This window comes from Aotus nancymaae, unplaced genomic scaffold, assembly GCF_030222135.1.
Source record: "Aotus nancymaae isolate 86718 unplaced genomic scaffold, 86718_ANA_hifiasm-v0.15.2.pri h1tg000077l, whole genome shotgun sequence".
Lineage (NCBI taxonomy): Eukaryota > Metazoa > Chordata > Mammalia > Primates > Aotidae > Aotus > Aotus nancymaae.
In genome coordinates this window covers 6,445,488-6,459,764 of record NW_026988492.1, presented here as the reverse complement: position 1 = coordinate 6,459,764, position 14,277 = coordinate 6,445,488, and the positions used below count along the sequence as shown (strand labels likewise).

At 44.8% G+C, this 14,277-nt stretch overlaps 1 long non-coding RNA gene across 3 annotated transcripts in view; it reads left to right on the top strand.

Moving 5' to 3' along the window:
• The first annotated feature begins 458 nt into the window (after positions 1-458).
• LOC105732165 (uncharacterized) overlaps positions 459-14,277 on the top strand; it is a 42,226-nt gene continuing 28,407 nt past the window's right edge. Inside the window, exons 1-4 of one of the 3 annotated variants that reach the window (XR_001110916.2) lie at positions 3,817-3,899; positions 5,932-6,001; positions 6,369-6,478; positions 7,129-7,251. This is a non-coding gene — a long non-coding RNA (uncharacterized LOC105732165). Of the gene's footprint in view, positions 592-3,816; positions 3,900-5,931; positions 6,002-6,368; positions 6,479-7,128; positions 7,252-14,277 lie in introns of those variants that run through there. The other 2 variants (XR_010339517.1, XR_010339516.1) reach the window with 2 other exon arrangements.

The window sequence follows — 14,277 nt, the reverse complement described above, 5'->3', positions numbered from 1 at the left end:
CTGGTTAATTTTTGCATTTTTTTGTAGAGGCGGGGTCTTACCTATGTCACCCAGGCTGGTCTTGAACTCCTGGGCTCAAGCTGAGGAAGGAGACCCCCTCCTCTTAGGCTTCTAAGGCCACTTCTCCTTTAGCCTTCTAGATTGCATTTCAAAAGGAGAAGTTACAAGTCAGCCAGAGAAGGTCAGTGGAAGAACTGGTTGGCACCACCAGTCAGGTTAAGGATTAAACCCCCTACGGCTAACCACAACAGGCTGTCTGGGGGAGCTTATAGTTCAGCTGATCACGCACATGGCATGGAGGAATTTTCCCCAGAAGGCATGTTCTTGCTCAACTGCTCAGACCCCCACCTAGTCACGTCCTCCACACCCTCGACCCTCTCACATGTGCACCTCTTAGACTGTAAGCCTTTAAAAGGGCCAGGGTTTTCTTTGTCGGGGAGCTCGGTTATTGAGGCATCTATGCCACCGCAGCTCCCAGCCGAATAAAATTACCACTTCCTTCCCTGTTCGGTGTTTGAGAGGTTTGTTTGCGGCCGCTCCTGCTTCAAAGCCATCCTTTGGCCTCAGCCTCCCACAGTGCTAGGATTACAGGTGTGAGCCATTGCCTGCTGTCCCCCAGGTCTCAACTGATTTGATGTCCCTTCAACTTTTACTCCACGTGGAGAATAAACCTCCAGTATTCTGCCAGGATAGGAAAAAGACAGCTACTCAGCTGCATGTGATGAAAGAGAGAATCTGGTTTTGTATCTTAATCACTTTTAACCAATTCTTATTTCAGTCTGTCCTTCACCCCACTTCGAGAGAGACCGCAGTGCTATCATTATCAGAGCCATCACGGGGCTTCTTCAGTGCAGATGTGGTTGTCTTTGTCTTTCTCAACAGGAGCTGAGGGTTCAGTATTCTTTGGTCTTTGGAATCAATCCCCAGTCATTCTTTAACTTTTCTGCATGCAAAGTTCAGTTGCTATCATCTCCTTTCCCAACCTCATGACCCTTTAGAAAATTCTCTTCTGTCAGGCTAGGGGTGTTTTAGGAAGGGGCAGAGTTAAATGTATATTTTTGATTCACTATCTTTAACCAGAAGTTTATATTTTAAGATTTTTGAAAAGTTGGTTGGCAGAGGTGGCTGGCAAGTTTCCAGTGAGGGGGGTTTCTGTTTGTTCCTTCGCATATGTAATTGGAGAGGATATTCCAGAGCCTTCAATATGCCGATGCTGCCTGGTATGCTATGATGGGAGAGAGGAAAGGAAGTCTCTCTTCTGAATTAGACATTTTTACAGCAATTTAGTGGGACATGTCTTTTGAGTTTTACTTAGAGCTCTCACCATTGACAAGGGATTTCAGAGGAGTTGTCGGGGATGGGGACTGAGAAAAAATCCAGGTGATAGAGATCATGATTCTGGCTCATTCTATCAGGCTGCTTTTTCCCTTAGGATTTTGCAAGGCTTGTATCCCAAGTTTCCCAGATATAGTGAGTCATATTTGAATCCCCAGAATGGACACAATTTAGGCTGGGGCTGGGATTTCTGCTGCATTTATTTATTGAAAGGGAGACTTTCAGATTATTAACTCACTCCTCCATTTTACAGAAAAGCAATCTGGGGTTCAGAAAGTTTCAATGTCTTAACTAAGGTCACAACTTTAAGTAAGCAGCAGGATCTCATGACTGGAACTGCAACCAAGGAATTATAACACACTTTGATATTCCTTAAGAGAATGGTACTAAGGAAACAAGGGACATTATTTCACCACATAAGATAGGAAAGGCAGGAGGAAATATGCTTAGCCAAACCTAACTTTATAAAGGTAATGCCCTGAAATGTGACCTTTGTATTCTCTCCTTTTACTTACAACTAACAACGAAATCTTAAGACAAAAATGACTCATATTTGCCAAAGGCTAAAAATTTCAGTGCCCCAGTAATGCTGGAAAAATGGAGAGTTAAAAAGTGTCACCGTTGGCTGGGCATGGTGGCTCACACCTATAATCCCAGCACTTTGGGGGGCCCAGGTGGGTGGATCACCTGAGGTCGGGAGTTTGAGACCATCCTGACCAACACAGAGAAACCCCATCTCTACTAAAAATACAAAATTAGCTGGGTGTGGTGGTGCATGCCTGTAATCCCAGCTACTCAAGAGGCTGAGGCAGGAGAATAGCTTGAACCTGGGAGGCAGAGGTTGCGGTGAGCTGAGATCACGCATTGCATTCCAGCCTGGGCAACAAGAGCAAACTCCATCGAAAAAAAAAAAGCATCACAGTTGCTTAAGCATCATAGATGCCCAAAAAGCTTCAGAGTTGAGGGGGGTATTTAGGACTCTTCAAATTTAGTTCCCTTTGAGTTCTTCCCATCTCATTCTTTCTGATCATCCATCCATGGTTATCCATTTATAGTAGCTATCCTTTATTTGCATTTCAGGTTCACTTTTCTTCCAATAATAGCTCTTACTTTTACTGTGGAGTTCACCTCTGCTTCCTCTCAGGCTAGGCTGTCTGGGGGAGCTCATAGTTCAGGTGATCCTGCCCTCAAAGATTATTTGAGAGCTGGGCATTGACTATTACAAACAGAGAACTACTTGGCACTTCCACTAGGAGAGATAGGGCCAGAAATGAAAAGAGAACTTCATGCTGCTGACTTTATTTGAGCTCTGGAGCAAGCCAAATTGGAACCCAGAATGCTTCTGAATTATAAAGTAACATGGATGCATTACGCTATTTTCACGCTGCTAATAAAGACACACCTGAGACTGGGCAATTTACAAAAGAAAGAGGTTTAATGGACTCACAGTTTCACGTAGCTGGGAAGGCCTCATAATCATGGTGGAAGGCAAAATGCACATCTCACATGGTGGCAGGCAAGAGAAGAGAATGAGAGCCAAGCGAAAAAGATTTCCCTGTATAAAACCATCAGATCTCGTGAGACTTATTCATACCACAAAACCGTAAGGGGGAAACCACCACCATGATTCAATTATCTATCACTAAGTCCCTCCCACAACATGAAGGAATTATGGGAGCTACAATTCAAGATGAGGTTTGGGTGGGGACTCACCGTATCAGTGGATTAATAAATATAACTTTCTGTTTTCTTTCTTGATCCTGTGTCAACAGTACAGAGTGGTTTGTTGACAAAGGAAACAAAGGAAATTCTAATTGTTAAATTATTAGCACAAACACACATGCATACACACTCATCTCTTAATAATATATTTCTTCTAAGGGATAATGTAGGCTGTTTGCAAATGAAGAGAGAGATTTTCCTAAATGTGTAATGTCCCCAAGCCTCTGCCTGCAATGGGAACAGAGCTTTACATCATGAGACAAAATGCCAACCCCCGACTTGGTTCATCTTCCAGCTTCTGAATGTGTCTCCAGTGTCTACAAATGTGTAGGGAATGTGGCCTCTTGGAGTGGTTTTCAAGCAGAACCATCTGCTCCACCAATGGCCACCTCATGGCATTTCAAAGAGCTGACTCAAAGGTCAAATCCCTTCCCCTCCCTTGTCCAGATGTGCGCTTACCATTGTTCCACCTATGACCTGCACCCTTCTATAGAAGTAAATTGCCTTGCTGAGGAAATGGAATATTCCTCCTTCCATTTGGAGAAACCCTTGACAAATCATTTCTATTATTATCATTACTATTTTTAGAGACATAGTCCCCCTCTGTCACCGAGGTTGTAGTGCAGTCATACGATCATAGCTCACCAACTCCTCGAACATAGCCTCGAACTCCTGGGCTCAAGCAATCCTCCCACCTCAGCCTCCCAAGTAGCTAGACAAATCATTTCTAAGCAGGGGCGGTGTTTCTCAGTGATGTAAGGTGTGTTCTAGAGTCTCTAAAACCTGTCTGGAGTTACAGCAATGGTGCGATGAAGAGGCTGCTGAGAATTCTTGAGCATGAGGTAAAGAATGAACCTTCGCCATTTTAACATCCATCATTAAAGCCAATGCAAAGATTTATGTTTTCCAGAGATGGCTTTTTGGAAAGATTTGATGTTCAGCATTCCCGGGCTCTAAAACACATTTGTCTTACATTATAAAATACCACCTCAGAGAAACAGCAGTTCATGACTGAAAGAAGAAACAGTATTTGGGTATTTAAAAGAGGTGTGTGTGTGTGTGTGTGTGTGTGTGTGTGTGTGTGTGTGTGTAAAAAGTTAAAATAATAGGAAATCCTTTCTGGATTTCAGAAGCCAATTGTTCAGGATATGCATTAGGCTCAGGCTTGAAAGGAGAATTTTGCTAAATGTCCTTTAGGTCTTGGCTAAAGTGTCTCTTCTCCAGACATGCAATTTCTTCTCATAGAATTTTAACTAGACACCTGGATTAATCTTCTCTCATAGAATTTTAACTAGACACCTGCATTAATCTCTCTCAGCTCTCTATTTTTTTCTTCATACAGATCAGAGCCTGTAATTATCTCATTTGTCCTTTTAATTGTTTCCTGCTCTACCTTACAAGAAAGTTCAATGAAAATAGGAACTGCAGACAGCCTTGTTCACGATTTTATCCCCAATGCCTAGCGGAATGTACCTGTTGTATACATTAGTAGGTGACCAATAAATATTTGTTGAATTAATGGTCATGATGAGACAGACATAAAAAGAGTGCCTCAGTAATAATGTGTTAAACTCTTGAAAGAAGAACCGAAAAGGGAAAGATACCAGATAAACTGATTTCTAAAGATTAGATCAGCTCTCAGCTCGCCAATGAGGGGTAAGACTTAAATATAACACATCTATTTCAATACGATTATTTAGAATATAGGAATAGATGTGGGAGTGAAATCCTCATGTTATCTCTTTGGGTGGCATATATAGAGTTATGGAGAGATTGTGGGAACATGTCTACTTCCTGTGGTGCTGAAGCCATGTGAACTAGGGCCCAGCGTGTGAGGAGTACACAGTTCAGCATGCAGGCAGTATAACATGATGGCTTTACAAACTGCCCCACCTGAGTAAGAGAGGGAGTTTCTGCTAATGAAATGGGTTACAGGCACAAGAAACCTTGCTGTACCTTTTAGGGCCTCTTCTGAGGAGGTCTGCGCTATAGAACTAAGGAAACACCATTGGTTAATAAGCCCATAGTATGTATCGAGTATCTAACACTTTTATCATAATTAATCACCATGAAAATGCCAATAAGCAGGTGCTATCTCCACTTCTCAAGGGAGGAAACTGGGGGTCACTGCCATCTACCCAAGGCTGATGTGGGATTAAGTGAAGGTTCTTTGACCCCAGAACTTGGACTTGACTTGAGGTATTAAATGGCACTAGTTGGGGGATTACAAGAGAAATGAAAGCATGTCCACAGAATACCCGGGGTATTTGTTTTGGTTTTCTTTCTTTCTGAATTTTTGCAATTCTACTAGGTAGCCTGTGTTTTAACGCCCATTATATCTCTAACTAGCTCAACCCCAAGAGGCAAGTTTGAAATTGAACATTTAGGGAGCGTGCAGAGGGTTAGGGCACTGAACCCTCTACTTTCTAATGTGTAAAATGGACACAGTTATTCCTAGTTCATGGCACTCCCATGAGGCTCAAATTAAGACAGTGGGAACAAAAGAGGATTTTTTCCCTCCTTCTAAATAATTTTCTAAGTTAATTGGAGAAAATAATAATTACATTTCCATCCCTTATTCTTGCACGAGATCAAAGGTTGGCTTCTGCAGTTTTAAATTTGAGAAAAGCCACTTACTATGCCTATTTATTCGCACTTTCTGATTGTCTCATGAATATACGCCAGCAATTTCTTCACATGAAAGCTGGCTTTTTCCCGCTGCTGGTAGCCTCTTACAGCTAATTGTAGTTAAGGGGGAAATTAGATGTTTAGAGATGCTCATTGGCCCAGACTCATTAATAGGCCCTCCTTACTCTATTGTATCCGGTAGAAGAGTTACAAGTATGTCATTCCCTCCCCTCTCTCTTTTAACAGACTTTTGACGAAGACCAAGCCACAAGTACATACTGCAGATCATCAAAAGCCGGCACCAATTTGGCTAATGGTGTGTACTTTGTTTTCAGATTCTCTTAATACTTTAAGCACTTAACTGGAGCCTAGGTTCATTTTGAGCTCTAGCTTGTGGTTTCCAGGCAGAAGCAGCCCATCTGACTTTTAGTGCCCTTGTCTGTGAGTTGATAAGACCGCCTGGAGTCTCTAAACTCCTTTAAGTGCTAAATGTCAAGCTGGAATTGGGTACCTCTGGCCGGAACAATGTGGTGTTGTTTTAAAATGACTGCTTAATATGAAGAGGTTTCCAGGCGCACTAATGTCAGGGGTATTTAAACAGGGTAATGAGGGTATCTTTAAAATGCCTTTTTAGTTGGCAACTTAATAATCTCCCTCTTGTTCAAATATTATTTTCACCACAGTACATCTGATACTCTCCGAAAGTTAAACAAGCCATTTAGGAAAATGGGATTGAGTTATGACAAGCTGAACAGAAGCCCTGAAAGGTCGTGGGCTCGTTTCTTCATTTATGGTAAGATGTCCCTTCTCACCCCTTTTTTTGTCAGTCCTGCTTTGGAAATAGTGAGGAATTTTACCTATAGATAAACAGGAAAATGATTCACATCCAATTGTGTCATGAGGCAAGACTTTGAGTATATAAAGAGCAATGTCTACATAAAATTTATTTTCTTCTCTATCTAATGCCTGGAAATAAGGAGCTGGAGGAGTTGTTATCTATGTGGGAGTGGTCCATTTGATGCAGAAAAATAGTCTGTTCTCATGCTGCTAATAAAGTCATACCCAAGACTGGATAATTTATGAAGGAAAGAGGTTTAATGGGCTCACAGTTCCACATGGCTGGGGAGGCCTCACAATCATGGTGGAAGAGCAAGAAGCATCTTACATGGCGACAGGCAAGAGAGAGAATGGGAACCAAGTGAAAGAGGTTTTTCCTTATAAACCATCAGACTTTGTGAGATTTATTCACTACCATGAGAAGAGTATGAGGGAAACTGCCCCCATGATTCATTGCTCTCCCATGGCATCCCTCCCACAACACGTGGGAATTATGGGAGCTATAATTCAAGATGAGATTGGGGTGGGGACACAGCCAAACCATATTACATATAACAATTAAACTGTGAAGCAGAGGGGAACCTGGGAATATCTCTGCTCCTGAAGTTTCCAAGATGTTCAGGGAAGAGCTGCAGCCCTTCCCAGATCTGCCCTGCCCAGACCGGAGCCACCATCATGTGAAGCAAACCTGCAGCCACCATCTGCACCACCCTCCAGCAGCAGGAGTCACCTTACCTACCTCCAGAATATGTGTTCCTTCTTAGTATTCCCCCTGAGCTGTATTCATTCTCCATCACTTACAGTCTCCTATTATTTTTACTTATTGGCTTCAAAAAGTCTCTAATGATAGAAGGACTGTGATAATAAAATCAGATCATCAGAATCTAAGACCTATCATTAATATAGTATTGTAATCCACAAGATGTTTCAATTCTGAACTTAAACTAAAAATAAATTTCACATCGGTTGCAGTGGCTCACACCTGTAATTCCAGCACCCTGGGAGATAGAGGCAGGAAAATGGCTTAAAGCCAGGTGTTTGAGACCAGCCTGGGCAACATAATAAGACCTCTTCTCTGCAAAAAAAAAAATTTTTTTTAATTAGCCGGGCATGGTGGTGGTGTGTGCCTGTAGTACCAGCTACTTGGTAGTCTAAGGTGGGAGAATTGCTTGAGCCCAGGAGGTCGAGGCTGCAATGAGCTGTGATCGCACCACTGCACTCCGGCTAGGCAACAGAGAGTGACCCTGTCACAAATAAAATAAAATAAAATAAATTTCACATGTATATATATATTTAAATTTCAGTTTCTGAAGAGAGAGTCTTAGGATACTTATTCTTGTCTGGCTATGGCTTCCTAGTGAGTAAGATGGGAGTAAAAAATGAAAAATCTCGCATATTTGATGTTACTTAGGCCAAGCTCCTGGTGATTTATGGGTGCGAGGGAGGGGAGATGGGGAAGGAGAGAGGGCTGGGAACCAGAAGGTAGGCTATGGGTCTCTGGCCTATGCTTCCCAACAACGTGGCCCGAGACCTGCCATTTATGTTTTTATCTGTCCAATAAGGATGATAGGATTGTACCACTGCCCTCACGCAGAGGTTTGAGGTGGCTGAGGAGGCAAGAGGCTTGAGCTGCATTGTGGTTTTGGTCACCCTTCCTGCTTAATAAGCCCCTGCACCCAGTAGGGGCTGTGGCTACCCAACTCCAAGAGTCCTCGTGCAGCAGTGGGCTGTGAAGCTGGAGAGTTCGCAGGTACACCCACCTTCCCTGGTGCAGGCCTCTGTCAATGTTACTACTACCAGTAACGACTATCCCTTCATTGTTGGGGTCCTTTCAGATGTGGTATCTCACCTGAGCCCTACTTCAAGGCCTTCCAGCCAATGCAAACCAACAACTTCCCCCAGTCTCACGTGTCCAACACCCCTGTGGGCAAGAGATGTGGGCCAGGATGCTGACTAGACTGTCGACCCAAGATCCTTCCTTGCCACCCACCAGACGTGGAGCTGCAAGTGACCTGGAGCACACGGCCCATCACCTAGCAACCCGGGCCAGGGCTTAGGGCACCTTCCAGGCCTGGCAAGGTGAGGGGACACACCCATGGTCCTGTACAGTGAAATGCTCATTTTATGGCCAGAAGCAGGGCCTGAGTCTCCAGGCTTGCAGGCCCCCTGCCCTTTCTAGCTTGGTAGATAGCATCATTGGAGCCACAGCAGTGAGGGCGCAAAGTCCTCACGGCTTCAATTTCATCATCGGAAAGCTAGGATTAACACTGAATTGGTAATGGGAGGAAAAGCAGTGTTCTGTCAGGAAAGAGGGCAATTTTCTACTCCTTGGCACCTCAGAGAGGCCTCCAACGATGGCTGGCAGCCTTTGAAAAAAAATCCTTTGCAGCTCTTGGCATGAGAGTTCATCTGGCCTGTGTGGAAGTCATTTGATCCTGGGGCTGGGGGCTGTGAAGCAATTGTGAAAGTCGCTTCAAAAGTCCTGTAGACACCAGATCTGTTTTCCAGCTTATAAATTAGATGCAAGCAAACCCTGGACCTTGTCCTCTCGTGGTGAGAGCTGCCACTGAAATCGCAGCAGGGCTGGGGGGCTGACGGCACACAGGACTGCTGTTTGTTTAGGAGGGCCATCCTCACGCAGGGCCTGTGTCTGGGGCTGCATTGTTGCCTGTCTATACCCGGGCTCCGTGCCAGCGCCCATGCCGAGAGGCAGCAGGCCAGGCCAGGCTCTCCGTGCTGCTGCCTGCAGCCCTTTGAGGTTCAGCTGCAGTCATTATGACAATATTTCTTCAGGCTATGCTTCCTGGGCACCCTGGCTCTCCAGAGAGCAGCTACAAGTCCCTTTGCTCATCCCTCCCAGGCAGAGCCCACCCAACCCAGCCTGGTCCAGTCCAGTTGTGTCCAGGTCAGCTCAGGATCCAGGGGTCATCATTCAAGGGCTCATGAGATTGCTAAGTGATTCTACTCAACCCGTTGAAGGACATTTCATGTAAAACGTTAACAGAAGGGAGATTTTTAGCAGGAAGATGCATGAAAACATTCTATGGCTAAAAATTCCAGCACCGTTGCTTCATTGCCCTGATGATTCTCCTTGGCTCTGAAAGTTGTTTTGCCCTCATCTGGGCAAACACCTCTCACTGAAGTAGGATAAGCGTCACTTTCCATTCAATCTATTTCCCTGGTCTCAGCCTATGCACCAGTGAGCCACAGTGTCTCCTTTATAATTTTCTCTAGCAGTCCTTATGCTGCCAGCAGGAAAAATTATAGCCTCCACCATCACTAAATCCAAAAGTCTGGTCCAATGACCTTTGCGTGAAGACAAAATTTCTCACCACCTCACCTAAAAAAATCCAGCAAAGGGCTTTGATCCTGAAAAGCATTAAACAAAACAACACACAAAACAAACAAACAACCCAGCCCAGCCTCAGTTAAAGGGAGGTTCTTTTCATGTGGTTTCCTTTGCTCCAACATGCTGTGACAGGTTCAGGATGTCTCCAGCTGCAGAACACTGAGATTTGATGTTTTAGAAGGGTAAAGCTGACCGCCCAGCACAGAGCCGTATTCAGAATCCATTTCGGGGCCCCAAGCCTTGCCTGGCAGCTGCCTCACCGCATCAGCCGCCGAGGCTGGCAGCTCCCACCGCTTTGAGCTCATCATTCAAAGATGATTCCTGCAGCACGTTTGAGTGACAGAGCTAAGATGAGAGGGGGTGAGTTTCTGGCCTGAGGGCCAGAGCACTGAGGGTGCACGTGCGGGTCCCTGCTGGCTCTGCGGCTGCAGCGGTCTTGAGTGTCCCTCAAAATCTTCCTGCTTTGAATGCTTCTTCCTCAAGGACCACTTTCTTTAGGGGCGAGGGCTAGGTGGATCAAGTGTAGCCAGGGCCCTGAGTAAACAGTGGTGAAAAAACTCAGGATTACACCAGATTTTACAATGCGGGAGTGGAGGGCGATGTCAAACTCATGTCTGAGTCTGTGACAAGTGTGTGTAGTGGAATATACGTGTAAAAAGTCCCTGGCCAGGCACGCTGGCTCACGCCTGTAATTCCAGCACTTTGGGAGGCTACGAGTGGATCATGAGGTCAGGAGTTCAAGACCAGCCTGGCCAACATGGTGAAACCTCATCTCTACTAAAAGTACAAAAAGAAGCTGGGTGTGGTGGCGGGTGCCTGTAATCCCAGCTACTCGGGAGGCTGAGGCAGGAGAATCACTTGAACCCGGGAGGTGGAGGGTGCAGTGAGCCAAGACCACGCTACTGCACTTCAGCCTGGGTGACAGAGCAAAACTCTGTCTCAAAAAAAAAAAAAAAAAGTCCCACTGAACAATGGGGCCCAAGTTACACTGGATTTGAATGTTAGATTGCAGCCCCCTGAAGAGAAGAGAGACATTTGTGCTCTTTACAGCCCCGTGCTGTGTTGTTATCTTGAAATATGTGGGTGCAAAATGTCTGCTATGGTTTAAATGTTTGCCCCTCCAAAACTTGTGTTGAAATGTAATCCTCAGTGGGGCAGTATTGAGAGGTGGGGCCTTTAAGAGGTGATGTGGATGGCTGGGCACGGTGGCTCATGCCTGTAATCCCGGCACTTTTGGAGGCCAAGGCGGGGAGATCACTTGAGGACAGGACTTTGAGACCAGCCTGGCCAACGTGGTGAAACCCTATCTCTACTAAAAATACAAAAATTAGTGGAGCATGGTGGCTCGCACCTGAAATCCCAGCTACTCAGGAGGCTGAGGCAGGAGAATTGTTTGAACCTGGGAGGCAGAGGTTGCAGTGAGCAGAGATCATGCCATTGCACTCCATCCTGGGTGACAGAGTGAGACTTCATCTCAAAAAAAAAAAAAAAAAAGGTAATTGGTCTTCAGAACTTTGCTCTCAAGCAAATGGGTTAATCCGTTCCTGGATTGATGGGTTATCAGGGGAGTAGGGACTGGTGGCTTTATAAGAAAAGAAAGAGATCTGAGTAGCATCCTCAGCCCCATCTCCCAGTAATACCCTGAGACGCCTCAGGCCTCTGCAGAGTCCCTGCCAACAAGAAGGCTCTCACCAGATGCGGCCCCTTAACCTTGGAGCCCTCACCCATCAGAATGGTAAGCAATCAATCCTATTTTTTTTCAGATTACTCAGTTTCAGGTATTCTGCTATAAGCCACAGATGAGGGACTGAGACAGTGTTGTACTGAGTAAATGTCACCAAGAAGCCTCAGGGCAGTGTTGTGTCTGGCAGGACCAGATATGCCTTCTCTCACAAACACCAGCCTCCTGGAGACAACAACCCCTCAAGTATTTGATGGGGCTCTTCAGCAGGAGAGGGCCCTACCTGAACAGGTGAAGGCAGAGTCCACCATCGAAAGAAATGGCAGAAACCACAATGAATTTTGCACCGATATATATACAAGTCTGAATACTTTAATTGCTGATATGAGATTAAAATTCTTTTAATCACAGGATTAAAAGGGCATGGAAAAAACGTAAGATCTGCTTATGATTTCATCTAGAGACAGGGTGACTTGAAGGAAGGGAGAAAGGCGAGTAGTTATTCTTTTTTTTCTTTTTGCCCCTATTAAGTTCAGCTTATTCAATAAAATGGCTATACCATGAAAAAAATCCCCCTCACCAAATTCCCACAGTGATTATCCTGACCATGGAAAGCAAAAAGAAATGGCTATATTATTTTGCTAAGACTGCTCTGCCACAGTATCGCAGACGGTGGCTTAAAGGACAGGATTTGATTTTCTTGTAGCTCTGGAATCTGAGATTTGCTTCTTCTGAACCTCTCCTTGGCTTGTAGATGGCCTTCTTCTCTCTGTATGTTCACATACTTCTCTTTCTGTGTCTGTGTCCAAATTTTTTTTCTTATAAGGACACGTATCAGCTGAGTGTGGTGGCTCATGCCTGTAATCCCAGCACTTTGGAAGGCCAAGGCAGGTGGATCACCTGAGGTCAGGAGTTCAAGACCAGCCTGACTAACATGGTGAAACCCCGTATCTACTAAAACTACAAAAATTAGTTGGGTGTGGTGGTGGGCGCCTGTAATCCCAGCTACCTGGGAGGCTGAGGCAGGAGGCAGAGGTTGCAGTGGGCTGAGCTGGCATTACTGCATTCCAGCCTGGACAACAAGAGTGAAACTCTGTCTCAAAAAAAAAAAAGGACACGTATCATACTGGATTAGGGCTCACATTCATAGTCTCATCTCAATTACCCCTTAAGAGATAGAGCATTTAGGAAGTTATTGAGGCCTGAGGGCACAGCTCTCATAGATGGGGCTAAGGTCCCTATAAAGGGATTTAGGAAGTGGGTTCCCTCTACCATCTTTTCTACCACGTGAGGATGCAGCCTTACTTCCTTTTCCCCTCCTGTCTTCTGCCCTGTGGGGCATGGCAATACAGCACCAGTTTGGAAGCAGGGAACAGGCCGTCACCAGACCCTAGGCCAGCCGGTGCCTAGATCTTGGACTTCTTGGCCTCTGATACCATGGGAAAAAACTTTTCTCTTATCTGTAAATGATACTGTTTATGGTATTTTGTTACAGCACTCACTACAAATGAACAAAAAGACTCTGTTTCCAAATACAGTCACAGCCTGAGGTACTAGGTGTTAGGACTTTAACACGTAATTTTGGGGTGAGGAATAAACACACCTCAGCCCACAACCGTCGCCAATTAAATTGAAAAGGTGAAGGATGTGTATATGTTCTCGCCCCAAGAGCAGGCTTCACTACAGTGTAGGCAGTGTGTGTGTGCACATTCTCTCTGGAACTCACTGCACATAATCAGCAAAATTCCCTGTATCCTGAGACTCTCCTCTGAGTAGTCACTTCGCCTTCTACTGTGACTGAAACTTGATGGCTTCCCTGAAAACATCGCTTCTCCTGCAGTCCATTCAAGTAGATGTCCGCTCTGCAGACGACTAGGCTTTGGGGTAGGGTAGAGATCCTGCTTGCCTCTCATTGCCACTGTTAGTCTATTCTCATTCTCTCCTCCACAGAATCCCCCACCTCCAAATTCTACCATACTACCATGGTACCATACCTTACTCTATATTCTGCATTTGTCTATGAACACATAGTTCACTGCTACCTTTTTATTTTTTGAGACAGAGTCTCACTGTGTCACCTGGGCTAGAGTGCAGTGGCTCGACCTCGGCTCACTGCAAGTTCCGCTTCCCGCGTCAAGCGATTCTCCTGCCTCAGCCTCCTGAGTAGCTGGAATTACAGGCATCTGCCACCATGCCCAGGTAATTTTTGTATTTTTAGTAGAGATGAGGTTTCACCATGTTGGCCAGGCTGGTCTTGAACTCCTGACCTTATGGGATCCACCTGCCTTGGTCTCCCAAAGTGCTAGGATCACAGATGTGAGCCACCGCACCCAGCTTCCTTTCATTTTTTAAAAAAGATTTTAGATCCTGACTCACTGTTACTTTCTCCATCACTACACTCTTTAAAATTATTGATAATTTTAATACTCCACCAACCACAATTTTTTGAAAAGTTAAAAACATGACTCATAAAAATATTGAATGAACACACATCAAAGGTTATTAATTCATGAACAAATAAATCCATAAGACAGTAAAGCTGATTTTAAGAGTACTTTGAGGAACTGGTGATTTTTATACATTTTAGAAAAAAAATTAGAATAAAATTGCTGGGTTAGATATGATACCTGTTAATGTCCTATGTAAAGGCCATAAAACTATCATCTTTGGGGCTCTCTCTTGTACTGCACAGACTCTACAAGTTAATGAGTAACCTTGCAGTGTC